The sequence below is a fragment of the Danio rerio genome, chromosome 7 (genome assembly GCF_052040795.2).
Source record: "Danio rerio strain M-AB ecotype USA chromosome 7, GRCz13ab, whole genome shotgun sequence".
NCBI lineage: Eukaryota > Metazoa > Chordata > Actinopteri > Cypriniformes > Danionidae > Danio > Danio rerio.
Genome location: NC_141027.1, coordinates 30,027,174 through 30,042,765, shown reverse-complemented (window position 1 = coordinate 30,042,765; position 15,592 = coordinate 30,027,174). Strand labels below are relative to the sequence as shown.

The 15,592-nt window shown below is 34.3% G+C and overlaps 1 long non-coding RNA gene across 19 annotated transcripts in view; it reads left to right on the top strand.

Annotated features, from left to right (window-relative positions):
- LOC147836003 (uncharacterized) overlaps nt 1–15,592 on the top strand; it is a 91,561-nt gene that overhangs the window by 24,524 nt on the left and 51,445 nt on the right. For 6 of the 19 annotated variants that reach the window (XR_015495752.1, XR_015495754.1, XR_015495749.1 and 3 more), the window contains exons 1-6: nt 4,071–4,236; nt 4,737–4,787; nt 5,570–5,617; nt 6,914–6,997; nt 7,441–7,530; nt 7,616–7,667. This is a non-coding gene — a long non-coding RNA (uncharacterized LOC147836003). Of the gene's footprint in view, nt 1–1,876; nt 3,259–4,070; nt 4,237–4,736; nt 4,788–5,569; nt 5,618–6,913; nt 6,998–7,440; nt 7,668–8,184; nt 9,229–12,813; nt 15,572–15,592 lie in introns of those variants that run through there. The other 13 variants (XR_015495763.1, XR_015495745.1, XR_015495750.1 and 10 more) reach the window with 13 other exon arrangements.

The window sequence follows — 15,592 nt, the reverse complement described above, 5'->3', positions numbered from 1 at the left end:
TATAAACTAGAAAAAAAGAAAGAAAGAAAGAAAGAAAGAAAGAAAGAAAGAAAGAAAGAAAGTAGGTCAACATCTAAATATAATACAAATCACAAATTTTAAATTTTAAAATAGTAAAGCACAAACAGTAAAAGTGTGTATTTTTAAGTTCTAGTGTGTGTGTGTGTGTGTGTGTGTGTGTGCGTGTGCGTGTGCGTGTGCGTGTGTGTGTGTGTGTGAAGGAAACTGGTTGAAATAAATAGTGTCTCAGTTAAGATCTCCATTGTGCTGGATTCAGATAGATCAGTCTTTATGTGATGAGCCTGTGATGTTTTTGGCAGATACATCAAAGACTGTTTCCAGGTTGTTTGGAGGACAGATGTGAATGGGCTTGAATCCTGAACAGGCAGGAAATCAGAGACAGGGTAAAATAAACAGAGCAACACAGCTTGACCTCTCCTGTAACCTAACTGACCTCCGGTGACCCCCACTCCTCTCTTATCTCTTGTCTGACACTGAGGGTGGAGGACCAGTCGTCTCTCTCCTCTCCTCTGTCTCACACACTGCAGACACACAGATCAATCACTCCTCCAGCACAAGGAGAAGAAGACTGCAATCTCAAACCACAAGAGAAAAAGAGAGCAGAAAACATCAGATCAGCCAATTGACAGCATTCAAGATATCAGGCTTCCTTCCTTCCTTCCTTAATTCTTCATTTCTTTCTTTCTTTCTTTCCTCCAATTTAAATGTTTTTTTTTCCCTTAATTTTCTTAATCTCCCTCTCTTTGCTCAATTTTCCCTTCCTCTTACTTTCTATCTTTCTTGCTTACCTTTCCTCCTTTCCATTTACCTTCCTTCCTTCTTCTTCTTTTCCTTGATTATTTATCTTCATTCGTCTCTCTTTCCTTCATTCTCTTTTTATGCTTCTTTTCTCTTCCTTCCTTCTTTCATTCCTTGCTTTGTTCTTCTTTTGCAAATTTTTAATTCATCCTTCATCTCCATTTCCTTGCTTATTTTCCTTCTTTCCATCCATCCATCCATCTATCCTTCCTTCCCTCCTTCCTTTCTTTCTTCCTTCCTCTTTTTTCTCTTTTCTTTCTTCTTTTTCCATTCCTTCAGTTTCTTCCTTTCTTTACAAAATCTTCATTCTCCACTTCCTTGCTTCTTTTTTATCCTTTCTTTCTTTCTTTCTTTCTTTCTTCCTTTCTTTCTTCCTTTCTTTCATCCTTCCTTTCTTTCTTTACAAATGTTTCATTATTTCTTCATCTTCATTTTCTTGCTTATTTTTCTTACTTCCTTCTTTTCTTCATCTTTCTTTCTTTACCAATTTACTTCATTCTTCATTCTTGCTTGCTTTTCCTTTTTTTTAATTTTACTTCATTTTTCTTTCTTTCTTTCTTTCTTTCTTTCTTTCTTTCTTTCTTTCCTTTAACCTTCCTTCCCTACTCTCATTTTCCTTACTCATTATTTCTTCCTTCATCCTCTCCTTATTTATCTTTTTTGCTTTCGTTGCTTTTCCCCTTCCTTCAATTCCTTCCTTCCTTTCACAAAATTCTTTCTCACTGATTTTTCATTCTTCCTTCCTTCCTTCATTCCTTCCTCTTTGTTTGTTTGTTTCTCCTTCCTTTTACCTTACATCTTTCTTTGTTTCTATATTTTTCTTTCTTTTTTACCATATTCCCTCCCTTCTTAATTCTGTCTTGCATGCTTTCTTTTCTAACAAAACAAATAATTTAAAATACTTAAAGCTATTTACACATATCTAAAAATTTCAAAAACTAAAAAAAATCACAAAACTAAATCTACACTTTAACGAAGTTAGAGAGAACGTGCAGCACAGAAATAAAAAACAGGACGATGAGAGAGTCTGGAAAAACGAGGGGAGGAGGAAAGAGAAGGAGGGATAAATGCCAGAACGTGAGTGGTAAGAATGAGTGAAGATAACAAAAGTGATTTAGGAACACGGGAATAGAATAAAACAGGGGTGTAGGAGGAGGGATTGGAGAGAGCGCTGCCAGAAGGACGTGATTGTAATAAGAGAAGAGAAAAGGGGGATATTGAGGCTCCACAAGCTGTCATCCAGTTGGAAAGAGTCAGAGGTCAAGAGTATCATATAGGACTCATCCATACAGACACACACTAGCTTCTCTTATACCTAAATTTGCATCAAATACTGTAAAGCAATATTATTACATATTTTTCCAATTAACGAATTTAAAAATAATGATATGTAATGTGATGCAAAGGTTAAAAACTCATTACAGTTTTTAAAATGAGGGATTTTCTATGATTTAAAAGTCATGGTTTCTAAAATGAACAGAAAGAGCAGAATGACAAAATGAAAATTAAAAAAGAGTTTACTGCCTGTTTATGATCAGTAAATTGTGTTCTGGCTGAAATAGTATTGTTAAAAATAGAAAGTATTGCTTTTTTAAAAAAATAAATAAATAAATAAAAAACTAGTGTCCATGCAATTCAAAGGAATAAAATTTAGATCAATTACTTCATTTTTCAATCTGTTAGTCTTGTTTATTACTTTATATCTTAGACTTTCAAAGTGACACTCGGTTCATCTTTACAATTTTGCTTCAATATTACCTCATTTAAAAATTAGGGCTACATTTTTTTAAGTTGTACTAGACTCTTTATCACAATCATCATCTCACAATTTTCGTATACTTCAGGTGACCCCCACAGTTTGAAGTTAAATACTTATAGCTATATGTACAGTATATAGAAGTATGTATTTATAACGTTATGTAGTAGTTGGTCGAGCAACTTCAGTACAGGATGTGTTCAGAAATTAAAGTCTGATGCTGCATCCCAATTTGCATACTATCCAGCCTAAATAATATTTGAAAATAGAATGAGTAGGCCTATGTCCCAAACCATATAGCCTTAAAAAGAGCATGTCAAAGTTTTCCGGATGTTTTACTATTTTCTGTAAAAATTTGAAGTGTGGAACCGTGCATATACAATAACTGCTAATATTGCCCACAAATACATTGTGCCTTTGCTGTGAATTTGATAAGAACTACAAACTCGGGTAAAAAGTGTAAACAAACTACAAACATGGCGGACGTGCGATACCAACCGTCAAGTAAAGGAAAGTATTTAAATCACGTTTTCTGTGGTAGGGCTGTATTTCATCTGCAACAACAATGTGAACTCATATCAAGATATTGGACATATCTGAATGCAGAATTATGCAAAGACCTGAGGAGATTTCTCTGCATGAAAGACTCGTGAATGGCAGATTATCTTGCTGCTGCTTCTAAGGTAATTAACGTTAAATATGAGAGAAATGTGGATGATGTATGGAGATGATTGAAGGCACATAAGCAACATTGAAAAAAATCATCAAATCATCAAAGTCTAGTGGTCATTAAAATGTGGAAACATTGAGTGGAAGAAAGTATGATTGCTAACAAACACCTTTTTAAAAGTAATAAAGTATGACAGCTATCTTTTAAAATTGTACACAGAATTGATCCTGTAAAGAATTATTTGAACGGTTTAGAGTGGATAGAGAAAACTTTTGCGATTTTTTTTTTTTTTTGTGGTATTGTTAAATAATATGTAACTCATCTGTTTTTTTAATAATCAAGATTATTTTGGATCGATGTTTCTAACTTAATTTCAAGGACATTTGGTACACTAATACAAACTGGATTATATGATGTCATATTTGCTTTAGTACAATATGGAATTGATTCAAAAACTTATTTTCTTATACAACTAATAATATTACTTGAAAAATACCACATTCATGTCAAGAAATGGGCCAATGCTAATCCAAATTGTGAACATTTTATAAAGGAGATTAAACAATATGGTACTTCACTATGTAACATTCCAAACAGAAAAGCTGAAAAACGTATGAAGCATTATGTACATTTAATTTGATTAAATATTTCATTATTGTTGTTATTATACAAAAAATAATAACTAAACTAAAAATAATAATATTTACTATTTACTAAAAATAATAATAAAATTCCTTCACAAATTTCCTTCACAAAAAAGTACATAGCCTACTTTTAGGGCATAGTATAAGTTTGTGAATTGGGAAGCAGCACGAGTTTATTGCCGAGAAAGTGACGTAATGCTGGCATCCGCTAGGTGGCAGCGGCACTGTGAGGCTTGTGTTTATTCCGTCAAGTGGCTGAGGACGCTCTGTTTCACAACTTCAGAGACTGTTTGTGTAGTGTTTGTTACAGGAATGTGCTTTTTCACAGAATCAACATTTGCAAGAAGGTAAGCTGTCAGAGCAGAAAACTCAGTTCGGAAATTAAAGTAAATATTTACAGCCAATCATCGCATATGTGCACTCAGTCATTTTTCCTCCTCATCAAAACGTTTCATACATGGAGATGAATGGCGCTTTTGAAAGTACGCTTAAAGTCATGTACGCAAACATCAGATGAACATTTTGTGGTTTATTAGGAGGTGTTTTATTTTGGATGTTTTAATCAAACGACCAGCTCGTTCAATCATGTTAAGTCACTTGGGATTGTAACAGTTAGTTCTCTTAAGCCCATAAACCAAGTCCTTTGATTATTTCACTGTAATAAACTGTGGTATGTTATTGATTATTGTGTGTGATATGTTGTATCTTATTCTCTCTGTTTTGTGTTGAATAATTGTAAGAGAAGACACACAAGCACACACACACACACACACACTATCACAACACAACTGAAGCAGCTCTGATTTTGTGGTCTCACTCAGACTAAAAGAGTATGTTCCCTCTGTAGGACGTCTCGGCAGATGAACACACAGACAGGGAGTTCTTCACCAAACAAAAGGCACGTTTGAGATATGAGCATCTCCCTATTGATTCAGTGGCTTCTAATATTTCGGCTGCACCATTCATCTGCTCATGTGTCAGGCTGCTTTTGTGCTTCACAGGCGGACCATCAGAAATCTCACACGAAATATTATGTTCAACTCAGCTGTGACTGGAGTGTGTCCATCCTCTCTCAGGCTGACTGTCAACACTCCTTCCTTCCTTTTTTACTGTAATCCCTGCTTCTTTCTGCTATCATTGCTTTTTTTTAATTCTGTCCATCCTTACTTCCTTTTATCATTTTTCTTCCTTCCTTTCTTCCTGTTTTGCTTTCTTAATCATTCTTATTTTGCCTTCCTCTCACTTTTATTTCCCTTTTTCTTCTTTCTTGCTTGTATCCTGTATTTTTTTTTCTTTTAAATGAAGGATATTTTTGCGCAATATTTGACGTTCTATTCTCACTCTGTTATTCTGTGACATGCAGAATAAATTCTATATACTTTAATAATGTACTGCCGATTTTTTTCCATTGTGGCAACCCCTAATTAATAAAGGTAAAAGAAAATGAATGAATGGATGAATAAATGAATGAATAATACTTAAAGAGATAAATTTACCCAAAAATAACAATACTCACCTTTTACTTTTTCAAACTCTCTTTCTTCTATTGAACACAAATGAGGAAATTTTGATGAAAGCTGGAAATCTGTAACCAGAGACCCAGTCCTGGAATTAGTTTTCCTGCTATGGAAATCAGTGTTTACAGGGATTATTAAAAATATCTTCTTTTGTGTTCAACAGAAGAAAGAAACTCATAAAGATCTCAAACCACTTGAGGATGAGTAAATGGTGAGTACATTTTATTTTTGGGGTGAAATATCCCTTTAATGCATTTTTTGTAAAGCAAATTACAATACCTGACAAAAGTCTTGTCGTCAATCAAAGTTGTAGCAAGAAATAATAACTTGACTTCTAGTTGATCATTTGGAAAGGTGGACGAAGGTTAGATTTTTCTGATAAATCATCTGTTGAACTGCATCCCAATCATCATAGATACTGCAGAAGACCTATTGGAACTTGCATGGACTCAAGATTCTCACAGAATTCAGTCAAGTTTGTTGAAGAAAAAAAAAATCATGGTTTGGGGTTAGATTCAGTATAGTGGCATGCAAGAGATCTGCAGAGTGGATGGCAACATCAACAGCCTGAGGAATCTAGACATCAAATCAAATCACTTTTATAGTCACATAATCAGCAGCATGTGTGCTATGATGAGTGAAAAGCTTAGGTGCTGGCTCCAGACAGTACAAAATACATGAACATTATTGAGCATGTCTGGGGTAAGATGAAGGAGGAGGCGTTAAAGATGAATCGAAAGAGTCTTGATGATCTCTGAGGGTTCTGCAAGAACGTCCTATTTGTCGTTCCAGATAACTTTATTAATCAGTTATTTGAGTCATTGCATAGATGTATGGATGCAGTCCTCAAAGCTCATGGGAGTCATGCACAATATTAATTCTTTTTCCACTGCACCATGACTTTATATTCTAATCTATACTGTACATTATTTTTGTTTCGTGACAAGACTTTTGTCTAGGTAAAGTCAGACCTTACTGTCCTAATTAAATCATTAAAAACCAAGACATGATCATGTTTTATTTAGTTAAAATAAGTGTAATCTAAAGCAGTGGTTCTCAAACTTTTTTCATCAAGTACCACCTCAGAAAAAAATTGTCTCTGAGATTACCTCAGAAATATAGGCTAAATGTCATATATGGCATATTATTTATATAATTTTTGATAAATTTTTAAATGTGTGTAGCATGTACATGACATATTTCATTCCTCCGCGTACCACTAGAAGGAAGCCTGCGTACCACTAGTGGTACACGTCCCACAGTTTGAGAACCACTGATCTAGAGGCCTTTGCCTTTCATATAAACCCCTTCTGATACCAAATTATCAACTAGAAGTCAGGGTATTATATGTTGTTTCTAAAACTTGGACAGGTGACAAGACTTTTTTAAGGTAGTGTATAACTAAAATTTTAATTACTTTATCTGTAAATTTTACTATGATCAGATGCTTTTTAACCTGCCATTGTCTCATCTCACTGTAATTTTTTTGTTCGTTTTGTTTTTATAGGAAAGCTGTGGCACGTTACATTTAAAAGTCACTCCCTGCCGCACGGATGGTGTCTGGATGTTGGTTATTTAAACAACTGCAAAGGTATTTACATCTTCTTTTTACTTTTAAAAAGTATTTCATGAATATATTACATATATTTGATAAGTATATATATATATATATATATATATATATATATATATATATATATATATATATATATATATATATATATATATATATATATATATATATATATATATATAAATCACATTCTGTGGCTTGCATGTTCATTTAACTCCACATACAAAGCCCCAGAAAACTATAATAGTACACATTTTCAGTCAATTTAATAGGTTTAGCCTTTTATAATGTTGCTTTTATCTTTTTTTAATGATTATATATTTGATCATATATATTTTAGAATGCATGTTTGCTAAAGTATTGATTGCTGATTTTTCTTAAAGTACAGTAATTCTCAATGCTTGACTTTTCTCATATGTAACTTCCTTGGTTTCCCTTAACCCTAAAAAAACGGGGAATAGAAAGACTTGTAAAAGAAGAAACGAGAGACTGAGAGATGTTAAGAAGGAGACAGAGAAAGCCAGTGATGGAATGAAAGAGAGATGGCAGGGGTAAATCTCTTCTCTCTGTTGGGGCAATGTGATCCCCTGCTCCGCTTGGCTGCGTTTGACTGGAACTCCTGTTCTTCCCTCCCAGAACAATGCAGGTCAGCTTGACTTTCAGCTGAGGGGGCACTCATCGTCTACAGGTAGACCCTTATCCACACATACACTCACACACATGCACTTAGGTTTACCTGAGGTTTAGTGCCAGTATGTACTAATATTTCAGCTTTATGCTGAACAGTTAGACACAGACAGATACAGAATCACTTGCTTCCTCTTTGCTTGGAGATATACATTATTTGCATTGTTTGAGCTCATTTCAGATCATAATTACGTAATCAAATATTTAGATACATAATCATTAATTGTGAGTGTGTGAATGTGAGCGTGCACATGTGCATCTGATATTCATCATGTTTTGGAAACCAAATGTACCCACACAATTATAATAATACTGATAATTTTTAAACTTTTAGATAAGTTACATTGTTTTGGTCCCAAGAGGAAAACGGCTCATAAATGAAGTCTTTAAAGAATGTAAAACTGTAGAATAATGTTATATGGGATCATATAGTCCCAGAAAAACATGAAAACTCAACGTGTGAGTGTTTGTGTATTGATTATTTGTTTTATACTTGTGTATTTCTGTGTACACACCAGCGGGAAGCAGCAGTGAGTAAGGCAAATCTGCAGAGAGGAAGCAGAGGTGTTTACTCAACACACTCTGAACAAACACAAATACACGCTCTTGATGAGACTGATACACTCAGTTATTTAGCAACATTCATGCTAAAAGCCTTCTCAGTGCTCATTATACTGAAATGACACGTACAATCAGAAAGAGACAGTATATAAAAAGTTAAAGTTGCTCTGAATTCAATATAAGTAGAGTTTGATACGTCAAACGTAGTGGTGTTCCCTAGGAAATCTTAATGCTAACAGTAGTTATAGAAATTAAAGAGCACTTTTGGAAGCTGCTTGGACAGAACAGTGTGTAGTTACAGTGTGTCCACAGTCAAAGTGAAGGGATATAAACACAACAAGTCTCTTTTTTTAACATTTTTCTAAGGTTAAACAAATCCAAGATCTGATGGGTATTTTGACCGGAAACTTCACAGACACATTCTGGAGATGATTTTATCTTGTAAAAAGGCCAAAATTGGAGCCCTTTAATAACAACATTTGTAAAAGAAAAATTGTAAAAGAATTCAAACATGCATCCATTAATGTTTCCTCAAATAGCTATTGTTGTGTCTGTTTTATTGATGGTATTTATTTGGTATATCAAGCTCCAAGAGTCTTCCTCCCTGTAAATGTTAATAAACAAAGGGGTGCTGAGGCTTGTTTGCTGATGGTCTCCAATCCGCAATTTTTTTATTCTTTGTGCTATTGATTTGCTGCATTTTATTGGGAAGGGGTAGCCACTGTTTTTAGTACTATTAATGTTGTTTAAAGTTTGTCTTAAGTGTGCGGTGTGGTTAGACCTATGGACGGACGATAACCATGTTCAAGGTATAACGCGGTTTGGAAAAGTCAAGATTTTAAAACCACCAAAAATGTTCTGCTATACCGTTGCTAAGGTATGTGTTAGATTTTTTTAATTTCATGTTTTTAGGACAGCAGTATCTCCAGCAGAAAAGATATCCAGTGGTTCGATTTTAAATTGTACAGAAATCTGTTTTTGAAATAAATGAAGACAGCAGGATGATTGATTCAGCGACTTATTTGAATTATTTAGCATGACATCCCAGCAGGCACACAACATCAAAAGACTTTAATTTTAGGTTAAATGTAGGTTGTGACATCAGGTGACCAAAATTTAACGTCTAGCCAACATCTAAGGTCAACGTTAATGTGACATCCAATAGCGATGTCAAGTGACGTTGATATTTGATTTTAGGATGTGTTGGAAAGTGACCAAAATCCAATATCGAGCCAACATCTTAAGCCAACGTCATATTGATGTCAAATACTGACATTAATTCATCAGGTATTGCAACCAAAATCCAACGTCTGATAGACGTCATAGTGGTAACGTCGACACAGCATCAAGCTGTAACAATATTAGATGTTGATATTTGGTTGATTTTAGGTTGGGCATTAGACACTGATGTCAGCCTGAACTTGAGTTCCGATGTCAACCCGATTTTCAATTCCAATCAAAATGCAACGTCTCCTCGACATTGGAGTACAACATCAATCTGACATCATGTTGACATCCTGCGCCTGCTAAGATGTTGACTGTTCCAAAATACTTGAAATGTTTTTCAAAATAAAATATATTATGTTAAACAGGAAGAAAATATTTAGTTTTTTACCCAGAGATTTAAAAAAGATTATATTTTAGAGTAGTAATTAATACTGTGAAATCGTGATATTTTTGTCAAAAGTTATCCAACCATCATCTCAGTCTAGGTGGGGTAAACGTGTTGTAAATCTATTGCAAAACTGGAAAATAAAGTTTACATTTACAGTAACTTTACACACTCATCAATCTCATCAATTAACATGCATATGTACACCGGCTTCCTCTGTCTTTCAGCCTGTCTTACACGCACACACACAAACACACACACATAGGTTCAGGCTCTTAGTGAGAAGCCACTGTGAAACTAAATCTCAGCACTACAAGATAAGGCAGAATTACTGGAAGATGAACAATATGGCCGTTGTGAAGTGGCTGCCAGCCATCAGAGCTACACCCACTGCGGAGAGAGTCCAAGGTAGAGTCCGCTTGACTGAATCTAACACTATCGGAAGTGAACTCTGACAGCAAGCCTGAAGGAATGTGTGTGTGTGAGTTTGTGCATTTTTATGTATGTGTGTGTCTGTACACGTGTGTCTTGGAGCTGCACCAAGTCAACTGCGCATAGTTGACCTGTAATAGGAGAAGCAGAGGCCTGTCACTTTCCCAAATTGCTGCTCAAAAGCTCTGACATGTCAGGTCAGAAACGGTGTTGAGGTACAGGCTGTGGTTTGATGGGTTTGGCCACATTACAGTCATCAGGCTGCGCTGCCGTTCAGATCTGTCTACACTGTAGTCGTGTTGACAGAGTTTCTGCCCTCAGTCCTGCGGCGAATGCCAGACTTCAGTTGTTTTGTGCCAAAGTGAGGGGAAGAAAGTAAATAAAATGATGGCAAACATGTAACTTGAAACTCTGAATAGTACTGACACATAACTTGAAGAAGTTGCATAAATCAAACTAAACTTAGGAGGTGTGAATGTTTGCATCTTATTTTTATGCTTTATTTACAGTGCCACATTGTGCAATATAGTAAACATGTGTGTGTGTGTGTGTGTGTGTGTGTGTGTGTGTGTGTGTGTGTGTGTGTGTGTGTGTGCGCGAGTTGAAATGTAACACCGGTGGCACGGTGGCTCAGCGGATAGCAATCGAGTCCCGGCTGGGTCAGTTGCCATTTCTGTGTGGAGTTTGCCAGTTCTCCCCATGTTTGCACGGGTGCTTCAGTTTCCCCCACAGTCCATAGACATGCGATATAAGTGAATTGAATAAACTAAATTGTTTGTAGTGTGTGTGTGTGTGTGTGTGTGTGTGTGTGTGTGTGTGTGTGTGTGTGTGTGTGTGTGTGTGTGTGTGTGTGTGTGTGTGTGTGTGTGTGTGTGTGTGTGTGAGTGTGTGAATGAGTGTGTGAATGAGTGTGTGAGTGTGTGAATGAGTGTGTATGGGTGTTTCGGCTGGAAGGGCATCCGCTGTGTAAAACATATGCTGGAATTGTTGGCAGTTCATTCCACTATGGCGACCTCTGAAATAGAGACTAAGCCGAAGGAAAATGAATGTATGAATGGAATTTAACACTGAAGTGAAGTGTGTTGTTTGATGTTGGTGTATCGCTGAGTTTAATATGGAGATTGTACAATGCATGCCTGTATTTTTTATATTGTTTGAGGTATGAGGATTTGATATGCACATGAGGAACTGATATGCACATGACCTGCATGGTGAGTCTTCATAAACATTGGTAATTTGCAAAACAGCATGTAAAATATTGCTAAATACTAAGGCTGAACTATATATCGTTTAAGCATGGATATCGCAGTGTGTATCCGCAATAGTCACACTGCAGGATTAGATTATTCATTTAAGATTAAAAGATAAAGATATTATTGTATACAATTATTATTACAACGATGACCATGTAGTTTTATGCTTGATTGTTCAATTTTGTTTTGCAATTGAATACTGTTGGCCTCCCCAGAAAACAATAAAGCACTGTTTAATTTTCTTTCCACTGTCGTGGTTATATATGCATGTCATGATTTTGCCAAGTAAGATGCAATCCTTAATTAACATTTATGTTGATCCTGGAACATCATTTTTGTTTGAAAATGTAATCCATACCTATTCCCTACCCCTAAACCCAACCATAACTGTAAATTATACCCACAATCAGAGGGAATAGTAATTGGAAAAAATTCATGTAGAAGTGCATAAACCTAACCATAAGTCTAAACTTAACACTAAAATGTAAACGTATTACGTAATTATGATTGTCTAAATTGGAATGTTGTTCCAGGATTAACATAGATGTTTATCCAGGAACATCCTATTTAATGAAATCATGTTGGCGTTTATATATGCTTGTCATTTTTTATATTTTATGCAGGGCACTGCATAGAAAAATACTTGATCATCCAAGTCGATCTAAATTAATGAAATCTTTCCAAATTCAAATCATCAAGTGAAATTATATTTATTTTGAGATTTTCAATATGCAGCCCTACTAAATGCTCTAAAATATTTGTGGGAAAATAAATGTGCAAGATGTAGAATTTTAAACCTATAAGTGTGTTTTTATAGAAAAAAACTGTAAACTGACTATAGAAATGAGGTGATCAAAATATTTATTTTTGTTACAAAGTTATGATGTTGTGATTTTTTTTGCTCAATGTTACATTAACTATATTGCTATATTTCTAAATCATTAATTAATTAATTAAAAATTATTGCTTATTTCAGTATTTACCAATACATTATTAACAGTAAAAAAATTGCATCTGATAATATAATTTTTTTGACCTGAGCTAATTTAAAATCTGTAAACAGTTATACTAAAGTTTAAAAAAATAAGTATATGCAATAAATATGTAATGTTCATTGTTTTTTAATAAAACATTACATTATTGACTTTATTGCAAAGATATTTCATACTTTATGTATCTATCAAAGACATGGTCGTAGTAAAATGCATTAATTTAAAGTATAGCTTTAGCAACACATTGATATTATTTTCTCATCTAGTGTTTCAGCATTTGCTTTTTTCTTTGGATAGATTGAATGGATGTTCTGAGATTTGGATGTTGCATTTCCTTCCAGTTGTCGTAAAGCCTGGGAGAGTCGGAGACGTACTAATAACCCAATTAGCCATGATTTGTCTCCACGTGGGCGGAGGGAGAATGAGCTCTCTTGACCTGTCACTCAGAGACAAATGAACCGTTGCTCCCATGATGCACTAGTGCAGTTGGCTTCTGCTGAAAAGGAAGCTATCAAATGTCCACTCCTCTATTGTGGCGACGATTCCCATGGATTCCTCTGTGAAGGTTTCAGAGGTCGACTCTTGCCCTGACAATCTAAGCTCTCAAGTGCAGTATGAATTTATAGAGTGTTGGAGATCAGAAAAGTTTTGTTGTACACAAGTTGCCTCCTCTGTAATGAAAAGTGTGCGAACGCTTCGAGCGATGCTTTTATGTCAATGGTTTCCTCCGTACAAGTGTGTGATGTGCTGTATGAGTGCGTGGAGTGTTTTCGGAGTGTTTACTGAGCACAGCTGCTGTGTGTTGTAGTGATGATGTCATGTAGTCCAGCTGCGTGTCATTGGCTGCCAGCGAGAGGTAAACTCAACTGATTGTTGACACTTATTCGTTAAATCTCTCTGGCTTTTTAGAGCTGTCCAGATTTATGTGTTTGTTTGTTTGTTTTGTTTATGAATTAATTCTTCTGCTTGAAGTGATGATTTCCCCATTTTCATATGACTTTTTCATAGCACTTTACTGTACTTATTACAATAACTGTACCTTGGTAATAACAAGTAACTAACTTTGGATAACTCATCTAACCCTAACCTTAACCCAGAAGTAGTTTATTTTAGCTGCTAAGCACACTGCATTTACGGCATTTCAGTAAATAGGAGATTTTTAAAATATATTGTATGCACCCCAAAATTTGGAACAGCATTGTGTATTTGTACATATTAAAAAAGAAAGTTTACCCTCAGAAAAATATATACATTTATTGATTATTTACCCACCACTTTGTCACCCACAGTAAGTTAAAAGTTTTTGACTTTTTGAATTCAAAAGAAAGTATTTTGATCATTGTTGGAAGTTGATAGCTACTTACATCCATAGCAAGGGGAAAAAAACTAAGGAAGTCAATGGTTATTATTCTGGCTGGGTATTAATCAAAAAGTAATCGACATTGTCATTCAGGACTTATAACCGATCACATTTTTCCAGGTACCCAGGTAATTTTTCACGTGACCCAGCTGAATGAAAATTTTTTGCAGCCAGATCTGATCTCTATGTGTTATTTCAATGACAAACGTTGTGAGAGCGCATTTGTGTAATACAAGCTTACAAATCTCTGCCTATGTGGCGATTTCCTCCGTTCGTGCACAAAACTTATTGCGTACTTTTAAATATACGCTGCTGATTTATTTTTACTTTTTTAGAAGACTATTGCTTTTAGGCAACATGTTTTAATTTCAGCTATTCAACGTTAATGTTCAATAATTAATCTTAGGTAATAGAATGTGTGTATTTTCTTAAATTAAATTAAAATCAAGTAATGCACCCTTCATTGAAAAAGCTTTCATAATATGTAAGCATATTTACTAATCTTGTCAGTTAACTATGAGCCCCCTCCCAATAAAATGTTCAATTAATCGAGATTTAGATTTTAGGCCAAATCACACAGTCCTAGCTATTATTATTCTACATCATTCAAAGTAAGTTAGTTTGTGCTCAAAAGAAAGAAACTCAAACAGATGTTGAACAAGTTGAGGATTTTTATTTTTGAGTGAACTAACAGTTTGAAAACGTTTGAAGATGAATAAAATTTGATGTATTTCATAATGTACAGTATAATTAAAGCAACTCCAAATTGACTTGAAAAGAAGAAAAAGTTTACAGACCCAAAACATTTGACCAATAGTCTAAGTTGAGGATTATTTAAATATTTTTATTCGATTTATGATGAAACTGTTTTACAAGATGACAAACTTTTGATGTTTTTCACAGTATTTTATCTTTTTTTATATACTGTATAGAGAACATTTTGTGCAATAGAAAGGATTCATGGACACAAACATTTGCTCAAGAATCTATTTACGGCAATTAAGAACCTTTATTTTTAAGTGTTAAAATCCTTTGCATTATATCTCTCTTAGGCTGTATTTTATTAGCAAATATACAGTAAAAATGACAATATTCTGAAACTTTTTTTATTTAAACTAACTGTTTTCTGTTTAAAAAAGAAATCATTTACCCAAAATGGAAAATTCTGTCATCGTTACTCATCAATTACAAACCTGTTTGAATTTATTTTTCTGTTGAACACAAAATGCAATACTACTTTCATAGTGCTTGTTTTTCCCACTATAGAAGTCAAAGGTTACAAGTTTCTAATATTCTTAAAAATATCTACTTTTGTGTTGAACAAAAAATGAAACTGATAATAGTTTGGAACCACTTGAGGTTGAGTAAATGGTGAGTAACTTTTCATTTTTGAGTGAACAATCTCTTTATTATTTAGAAATGGATTTATTCATGTGATGACAAAGCTGAATTCTCATTTTTAGAGTCTTTAGTGTCACTTGATCTTTTAGAAATTATTCTAATATGCTGAAGAATCTGTCCTGTTTAATCTTTAAATTGATTGATTGAACTGAATGAATAATAAAGAACATAATATGTGTAATTACATTTGTATTATCACAACAGTCTTTACTGTCACCTTATAAAATCACTTTTTCTGTACAATTCAATATATTCTTTCTGAAATAAACCATCCCCAAACTTTTAAACACTAAAGCAATGTTTCATTTTACTCTG